Consider the following 10,254-nt stretch of genomic DNA (forward strand, 5'->3'; position numbering starts at 1 on the left):
AATATAGATCTAATCGGCTTAGTCAGAGGTGGCGCCCTATAATCTTGTTGGATGCCATCATTTCTCAAAGTGCCGACAGACATGATATGGAAACTCTAAACTCATATAGGGCTGAATAGTCTGGCTATGTTTCATTTCGGTGTATTTTATCCCTTACGGAGCCCTTATCACACTGGTAATTGAACTTTGCAGACCGTGACCAAAATCTGAGTTATAATAGCATCTCGCGACCCAAGTCTCACGCATGAAAAAGAATTCACTTTCAATATTGGTAAGATACGTCTCTACAAGCATGTATATGACATCGAGAACGCACAAACAATAATTGTATGCAACGCAGCTCTTAAACATGTCTGACGGACGCGATTTCAAAATCGGGTGCATTACTTCCCCGAGGTTTACATTTGTTCTGCGTGTCTACTCAGATTGCAAGGATGAGACTATTCGGTGCCAACCATTTCAATCGGACATATCGATATCTAAAGTTTTCGCGAACAAGCGACTGTCAATTTGGGTCAAGGTTTCATTGCTGCCTACATGTTGACACCACCCTTTGCCTAGTCATACCTTTGCCAAAACATCATGTCTTCATGTATCCTGGCGCGGAAGGGGTGGGATTCAAAATACACGTGCATCACATCTGGCACCCACTTGTTGCACACCCCTATGACGCATCCCGACAGTCTCACACGGTGTTTTTCCTCAGAAACAATGTCAGATAAATCTTATCTTGAATTCAAACTAATTTGAGTGATACAAAGGTATGCATATTTTCATTATCAAGCCATCTGTGGTCATGACACTTTTCCAGGTGTCGCGCCTATTGGCTATAGTAGGTTACCCAACACAGTGTCCTGGGATGTGCACAAATCCACCACAGGATATCTCACGAAGCGTGACGAAATATTTTTTGTTGCAGGAAATTCAACAAATATTGCATATATTACATCACTGGAGCCATCGCGATCCAAAGTTATACTCTTCGCGACCCACACTTTTGAGAGTCAGTGCTTTAGACTATCGATTTTAAAAAGATCGTGTAGAGACCTCCAAGATGCGAGTGTGACGTCACATACTTTGTTCCAGTCGCGCGTTGTGACGTCATGTACGCTCTTTTCACATAACACTTCTCAATATTGTTCATTGTGACGTTGGCGTAACGGAAGTAATAAATGAATCCATGAATTCGTTTTTAGTTTTATTTGCTAGATCATTCGAATGCATGCATTTGCATCTTGCGAACACTGCGGAGCCAATGACTATAATTCTTCGCAGATATGAAATTCGTACTAATGCAGCATAGTGGTATTGTAACGACTTCATTCGCTGGCATAAGAGGAGGAGCATTTTTATATTTTATGGTGTTTGATAAATTGATTGTAAGAACCGAAGCCAAGATATCGGCAGAACTGCGCTCAGTTTCATTCGAGATCGGTAGTTCTCCGTCAAAAGTGCGTGTTCTCCGCCAGCAGTGAATATCAGTTATATCACACGACGAATTTCAATGCTTCGAATTCCTTATTTCAGCTAACACCTAAAATTGATACATATGTATCGTTTTTTGCATTACACAAGTACCCTCACATCGTATGCAAAGAATTGTTAATGCATTAATTTAAATAAATGGACGTAAACCCTCAACCGCATGCTCTGTCTCCACGATTGGTTAAATTCACGAATGAATGTTAAGGCATATTAAATAGAATTCGTAGCACAGCATAAGAGCATATTCGTCTGGTCATCCACGTACCGTGTCAGTGCTGTTGCCGATCCCTAAGCTATAATTGATTTGGCGGTGCTTTAATCTGGTCCACTGACTAAAAACCTTGGGGCTTCAAACGGTGCCGACGCAACGTGCGAAAATCTAATTGTATATACGTTACTCTCACGCACCATTACGCGTAGATGGAGTCTATTTACAAGGAAAGCGGCTGGTGTTTGGGTAGCGCGCTGCGCCCGCGACAGGAGGTTTTCCTGCCCTTCAAAAGGAAACAATATCAAGCATTAACAAGAGTCCATAACATAAAAGCATAAAATTGTAAAATAAAAACTGAATTTTTAGTGGAGACGCTACTATGGCCCAACTGCGAGGCTTCAAGTACAAATTTTTACGAATGTTCCTCTTTATAAGTAGATCTGTAAGCCAAAATAAGTGTTTTATTAACGCACCTTGTCCCGTGTGGCAAAATAGCGTAGTGGTATAATCCACAGCAGCAACCCCAATATGGGTTGCGGGTTCGAGTCCGATCGAGTTCGACTGCAGAATTCCGTAAGCGGAGTCTCATTTAAAGCCCATAGAAGTGGGTCGTACTACAGACCAGCAGCTACGGAATAAAATGAAGAAAATCGGCCTTGTGTGAATGACCATAGTCGTTGACAAACACCATGGATACCACAAACAAACAATAAAACACTTTGTTAAGCAACTACCGATTCCTAATCCGACGCTGGAAGATGTCAATGTTCACCATGGACATCAGCATTAGAATTACCAACATTGGTACTCAATTACAATTACTAGTAGCAATTTGCAATGTCAAAACTGCTTCAAGTGGAAGTAGAAAATGAATGGTCAGTGAAATACTCTTTTACGTGATTTCAAAAAAGTTTTGGTCCAGGGTTGGTATACTCTTATTACTTAATGGGAGGTAGCTACTTTCTACATTGTAAAGTATATCTTCGAGCCTAACACAAAATGACTAATGACGTAATAGGCGCAATATAATCAGTTGCCCTGATACGGGGGCTATTCCACACGGATTTGATAGGAATTCCAACCATAACAATGATGCAGACCTATAACAAACGACATTGTACTTATCAAAATCCTAAGCCTAAGGCGAAAGTAGTTTGCCTAAAAACTTATCAAGTAGCACAGCATATGATTTAAGAACATAATCGCTTTAGCTAGAAGTCAAAGCCTACTTGAGTACTATGAAAAGTAGAAGTATGACGATATTGGCGACCTCTGTATACGATAACATCATGAATGTGAACGAGGCCTAAATCATTGAAATTAAATCTCTATGATACGCTATACGGTGTACATTTATGTATACAACTGTGCAGCGTACATCGCTGCATTTTCGTTATGCGTGGATTTAAGAGGTTTTTAAATCGTTGCTAACTAGCTCCATAATCTGGCTGTGTAAACTGGGTCGTAGAATGTGCGTCTGGTGTCGTCATGACGCTATACCCTAGGCAGCCACCAATAATCCAATTATGACGTCCAATTCGTTATCAGATGCCAGTGTAGGGATATGCTACTTATGGAAATAGTTATATCCGCAATAACAAGTCGAACGTCAGTCAGGATTAACCAAGGGTCATCGCGATGCTCACGATATGAAACCGCATTGAAAATAAGTATGTATTCGCTGGGGAAGATAACGGCCGTTTGCGACATCAATTCCCGTAACAATGATTCATGTATGTACGCAAGAATATTATCATTGTCGTTTTAATATTGCTACAAGCTCTGCTTGGATCCCCTGCCTATATAGTTAGTATCATACGATGCGGTAATTTCATTAGTTCAACTATCAATGGGCGATACGCCCTAGGTACGCCCCAGTCGAATATGACTCATCACTTGCCCCCCGTTGAGTGTGAAGGGTATAAAAGTCAATTTCCTGTCCACAAATTCCCCGTGTATTGTTGCGTCAATACCGTGGATAATTGGGTTCATGTCTAGTCATGCGTATAGAGCTATTACGTCGAAACGCCGGGTTCATTGAGTGGCATCTGCCTGTGAGTCTGTGTAGTACAGCAATGAAGCGTTGACTGACGCTTATACCATAGGTGACAAAGAAAATATTTAGGTTGAGTAATGATCGATTTTTTATCAACACAATGATATTATTAAATTATAACAAGGCAGATCCGAACGAATATATATTCCATAAACACAGTGAGGTACTTCACGTTCTAAGATTCACCTATTCGACTTGACCGTGCAATCTTGCGAATATATCCGACCGGTATCAATTGCATGCAAGAATTGGGACGAATTTCCATTAATTACAGAAACAAAGCTCCGAAATTGAAATTCCTTCAGAAATGCGGATCGAACTTTTCTGCATCGCGTCGTATTTCTGAGCTTACGTTCTACTTTTGATAAGCGTGCAATCAGCGTCAATACTGCAAATGTACCGGTACCTCCTTTCGGACCAGTTCTATATGTGAAAACTAAGAAGACGTTTCCAGCAAAGTCGAAGTTTTTTCATTAGAATCCGTCCGATGAATCAAAATGAACTCAGTATTCTTAACGGGACTTCGCCTAGCAAAACGTTACTGAAACCAATTATGACACGTTTCATCGGCATGGCAATGATTTTGATTTTCGGAGGTTCACCTGTCCGCAACATTCGCTTTGATATAGAAGTTCGCAGGATACAGATACTTCACCAAAATTCGTATACGTCGGACCCATTACAGTGAATTATATTGTTTTAAAATACCATATTTAAGAATTGTATGGTACGTTATTGTATGGAATGGTAAATTTCCGCACTCCATGCCTGACCCAAACGTTTCATACCATACTTAACAATTTCCATACCATAGCAACATTAATTTTTCAATACTTTGCCAGCTGCCCAACCTTGATGTGTGGAAATTTGCCTGAGTTAATAGTCGGATTATTTTGGATGAATTTAGCCATTTAAACAGCCCCAATTCACCAATTCTTTTCCCAATTCCTTTGTGTCATATCTCAACGACGTAGGTTGCTTAATCATCGAAGTCCGAACGTAAAATATATACGGGAGTGTTTGTTATTCGCGACAAAACGCACTGCAATTAATGATATGGGAACATAATCTACAAAAGTACATAAAACAGAGGTATCGTTCCATCACAATATATGTTACGATTGTACGTTGATGCAATCATTGGGGATTTTGCGACAGCAGGTCAGATGCCCGATGTATGGTTCGTGCTCATAAGCCAACATCGGGGTGTCCATTCATTTGTCGGAGACAACCAGATTTAATGAAGGTACAATGCGTGTTGGGTAACGTAGCTCGTAGATATGCCGTCTGTTTTTTAATTACAATGTTGCTTTATATCAAATAGATACTGCGTGATGATCATGCGAGCAAAGCGCAGGAAATCACTTACAGGTATACAATTTCAACCAACATTTTCCGTACCATGCAAGGAAGTTTCCATACCGTACCATACTTGCACATTTCGATATTACATAACGAAATTTCGTTCCATACCATATCATTACATGCCATAAGTATATTGTACTGTTATTTATACAATACTTCAGCAGCCGTCTAACGCACAGGCCTACTTTAATTAGCATTTAATGGGACAGAACTAAAGTGCGGTGAACCAATAGCATGTCTTTCCGGCCACACGTGCACGCGTTATTAATGCATACATGGTGGGGTTTCATTTTCTGCTGGCTTGAGTGACACCCAGTTTTCTGGGACACTTCCATGATAATTGCACTACGGTACCCATAGGTAATAAGTATTCGCTTTGATGTCAGCGGTCTAGGCGACGACACCAAAATATTCCCATTTCCCATATCTTAGAGCTGACTTATCAGTCAGATTAGGTTTCACAGTCGGTGCGACGTTTGATGCTACGTCACGGAAATGGGCGAGCTACATGTACGAACGTTACGCTATTGCGACGAAGATCTAGGTTTATTTCTTGGAAAGGCTTATGCTACATGTTAACTTACCGTACTTTGTGGATTACGCCACGGTATGTGATGGTATTACTAAATAATCTAGTGCGTTTATATCGGCCAGTTTTTTATGAAACCACAACTTTGTTCTTTTTTTGTTCTATAGACTACCACTATCTTTTGAAGTGTTGCGTGCATATATTGATCCATTGCAAATGATCTTGCGTAGACTGTCCCATTGCCACATTTTCATTACGCTATATTGACATTTCACGTAACTTTGTATAGCAAATGCCCTGCGATATTGCGTCTGTTGGTGTCGTACAATCATTACCCGGTAAGGTATCCTTTTGATGTTGCGTAGTTGATACATTGATGTTCGATATCCAGCAATCCCATAAATAGCGACAAACGCTGGCCGGTAAAATCAGGATAATCCGTCGATTTACAGTAATGCCCGCCAAAAAAACTGTTTGTTCAGCGGCATAAATCAAAACAAAACACCATCAAAGAAAACATCAAACACGATTTCAGACATTTGCCGACGAACGTGTTTTCATAATCTATGTAGCTGTGTATATGTCGCTATACTGGTATCTTTCTGCCCTATTTCGATTGAATGACCATTATTGACCGACCCTTCGTAAAGCTGGTCATTAGATTCGCGCAAAGCTAACACCGTTCACATTTGAACAATACCGCGTTCCGATAGAAGTTATTGTAAGCTTTCAAGATTTATCAGACGAGCATACAGGATCTTCACGAGCACGACCAGCGCACATACAGCTCACTGAACTATGCAAAGCCAGTCGTTTCAAGTGAATCTTCTTGTGTTAGCAGCTGGTATGGCGTCATTTGAATGATCCGTGTTCCGATAAAAACTACGAAATGACATTATAACATAACTATATACCAAACCTTTGTTCAGGTTATAATATTACGAAACAAACTGATGAACCGATCAAAAAGTAGGTCCCACCGAGACTTGAACTCGGATCGCAGGATTCAGAGTCCTGAGTGCTAACCATTACACCATGGGACCGAGTGATCGACGCAGTGTAATAATTCTCATCATATACCTCGGGATATGATTGACTTTTCAAATTTGCTGAGATATTATTGTAAAATTTTGTAGGGAGATGAATTATGGTGACATTCTTGACAACGATTGATTTGTCATTGTTTCGGTTTGTCCAGCTTACGTAATTTATGACATTTAGAGCTCTAAACCAATTCTTTTTCCATTCCATTGGTTACGTTATTAGCAATTACGTTTGCAATAGAACTACAGTAGTAATCGCTTAGTCTGAATAATTGCCTTTTATAAAGGACGCAAATTTCAGGAGCTCAATCGGTAGTCAGGACGTCGACGTAGACGATGCGATAATCAAATGCGACGCGAAAAATGGAAATCATGCTTACACATCTGGTATTTTGCATTATTCTTCGAAATCACTAAACATTCCTCAGCAAAATTCTACCTTTGTACCGTAGCCTATTCATTGTCCCTTGAAAAGGACTTTGCTATCCCGTCCAAAATCGCTTGGAGGTTGTTTGTTATTCAACACATCAATTGTTTATAGTAACAATAGTGAAATTGGATCTAAATTTAGGGGGGTTCTAAATAAATCGCGAGTTTGCGTGCGGGCAATGAGTAAAACGAAATTTCTGCGCTGAAACGGCCACTGTTTCCATTTTAGTGTGTGGTGATACAAATATGTGATGGAATTCTCTTACAATGAAGCGAAGTATATAGTAAACGAGGCGTAAGTAGCCTCAGCTTGGTGTGACATGTTTAGCCCATTCGGGACACAAATATCTCGTTGGGTTGAGCTCTTTGACTTTGAATGGGACGCTGTTTTGTCATGCTATTTTAATCGATGTGGATATCATTTGCTTTTTCGATCAAAAATTCATATTCGATTTCTATTCCTTTTGTCTTCTCATGACAGTGTTCTCGCGTCAATAAATATTTGAAAAATTGCGTACAGAAGGAGTTTGGTATATAATTTAAATTTGGTACGTTCAGCCTAAGCCATTTGTTTCCATCGATTATGCGAATTTTGTGTGCCAGTGATGTCGAATATGGTAATAGGGTTTTTGATGTACAAGTTTTTTCAAAATCTTAACTACAGCTCGTGAAGATTACCCCTGACGAACGTTAGTCTAAAACATTGTGAAAAGTGAGCCAGGCGCTATACGTGTGGTTGCATTTCATGATAATACATGGAAGATAAGCCTTTCTGCTGAATGCGTGTCGCAGTAAAAATTTGCGTTTCCCCTTCATTTCGAGGATTTTCCACACATAGTTGTGTCGACGAATAATGATTCACGTCACAACGGACCACGAAATTCTGCCATACTTTATTGGTGTCAATATGGTATATAGAAGTATCATGATTAGAATAACCTAATACTTGTAACAATGACGACTGGAAACCTCAAATACTGTATATATCAAAATGAAAATGACGTCAGTGACACGTCATCCAGTATCGTGGAGTTTTTAACACTTCGTAACCATGACTGAATGACTATGATTTGGAACCATCGTGAGGTTCGATCTCTACATCACAAACATGTCGACCTATGAATATTGTTCTTGGAATGGTGCAACATATTTTTCGATGCCAAGATTCGGACGACTGAGGTTTCGAGGTAAAATATTACTATTGGCGTGTCTTTATTCCTGATTTCAGTCTAGTGTGAAGTAAAAAATCTCTCGTCACTTGAATAGGAATGTAAAGGTGAGGAGCATTTGCCGAAAATATTCATTTCGCTTCCACAGGAAGTAACTGGAGCGCATTATGACGTATGTACGTGTGTGTGTGACTGATTGTGAAGTCGGACGCGGTAAACGGCCGTTGGTTATGAAAGCAACTATTTTCATCGAAATTAATGAAGTGTCACCATGCTTATACAACGACCCAGAATAAATTATGCTAAATATAGTTTTCATAGAGATATCAAAACATTGAATGTACATGAAAGAGGAACGTGAACGTACTGTACAGGATGGGTACGATGATTTGATTTGATATATTTTGTTATTCTTGAAACCACGTTCCGAATTCAAAATATTATATTTTCGTCCACTTATAGATTTTGTTTAATGCCATATGGCTCAAGCCCCAATCCGACCAATCTAAAGCAATGTAATTGCAAAATAGTATTTGCCAGGGGCGGGCGCCTGATCCGGCCAGCGATGGGATTTAAGCGGCCTGCGGAGCCTTTCCGATCTTATATGATAATGTGATTATTTTCGACTATGAGCAGAACATTAACGAGACTAAGCTACGCTCCAATTCAACTGATCTGCACTCTGCAGTCTTTACTAAGGGTTTTTATACGTCCGACATGAAGCCAGAGTTCAAAGAACTTGTTGACAACTAATAACGACCATAGATGTCTCATTGAGTTCAACAACTATTTAAGTACATTACGTAAATCAATTCATTGAATAGTGTTGTTGTTCTCTATGCTTCAAACTTGAAGTTTATATAAATATGATTTATTCCATGTATAGATGGATAAATACGCGATTGTATCGATCCAGGAATCCGACCCACCAAGTACTTCATATTCATCATTTCAGGCCCGCCGACTGAAGAAGTTCTCCGCCTCTGGTCTATGCGACGTAGAGTGATTGCTGGACCAGATATATAAATAGGGGTAACCTTTTACAAACTGCTTTTAAATTTTCCTGAAGCCATATCGCGTCGAAGGGGTTGAAGAAAAACATTTCGGGTCATGGTCGAGTTGAAATATGAATTAACACTTTCGGGTGCCATCAAAGGTATCTTTTTAACGTTTGTACCAGTCCTGCTAACTCGGGCGGTTCTCATATTTGATTCAACCGTCTTTGACAAGTTCATCTCCGCAGAAAAGTGAATTAATTTCAGAAAAGCTAAACTACTACTCTACCCCGCAAGGATATTAAATATTTGCGTGTATACTGCGTGTATACTGGAACCTATTCGACCGGTTGATGGTGGTAGATTTATGTTGCATATTCCAAATCTACTCGAGGAAGTACTTAGTTACTGACTTATCTCTGATTCACCTTCTAAATTGTAGCTTGTGTAATTTATATTAATACCAGTTAAAAATACAATGACTTAATAGCTCATGATAGCTTATAAAAATATCGGATATCTTCAGGGAACTCGTGGCGTAAAATTACCCCCACCCAATATTATGTATTTTCGTAATGTACCTCATTGGTGTAATGTGTTTCAGACTCCATCGTGCCGTCGTGTAATATGTTGGGCTGTGAATCATTCTGTGATTTTGACCTCAAAATTGCTGATGTCGTTTTCCGTAACCGTCTCTGTTCCCAAGTGTGAACACCAGCACACTGCGCCCTATTCAAATCTAATAGATGAATCATTTTTGCGTTTCTTGGGTTGTTGTTTGACTGTTGTTGTCCATTAAACCTCGCCCGGTCACATTACGTGGACGCCAATTCCAAATTAGGAATTCCTAAGTGAATTTGCTGATCAGAATTCCCATGGTATTAGGTAACGAAAAAGTCTAATTACGATAATGTAGTCATGCTGGCCAAGACTCCCAAATAGCGACGGACACGACTCAGTGATAATTTCATA

The 10,254-nt window shown here is 39.7% G+C and overlaps 1 non-coding gene across 1 annotated transcript; it reads right to left on the minus strand.

The window, feature by feature from the left end:
* Positions 1 to 6,617: 6,617 nt before the first annotated feature.
* Trnaq-cug (transfer RNA glutamine (anticodon CUG)) lies at positions 6,618 to 6,689 on the minus strand. Its single transcript has one exon. It is a non-coding gene; the product is annotated as a tRNA-Gln (tRNA).
* Between the last annotated feature and the right edge of the window lie 3,565 nt (positions 6,690 to 10,254).

The sequence above is a fragment of the Botryllus schlosseri genome, chromosome 3 (genome assembly GCF_051294905.1).
Source record: "Botryllus schlosseri isolate E-star chromosome 3, Bs_hap1, whole genome shotgun sequence".
Lineage (NCBI taxonomy): Eukaryota > Metazoa > Chordata > Ascidiacea > Stolidobranchia > Styelidae > Botryllus > Botryllus schlosseri.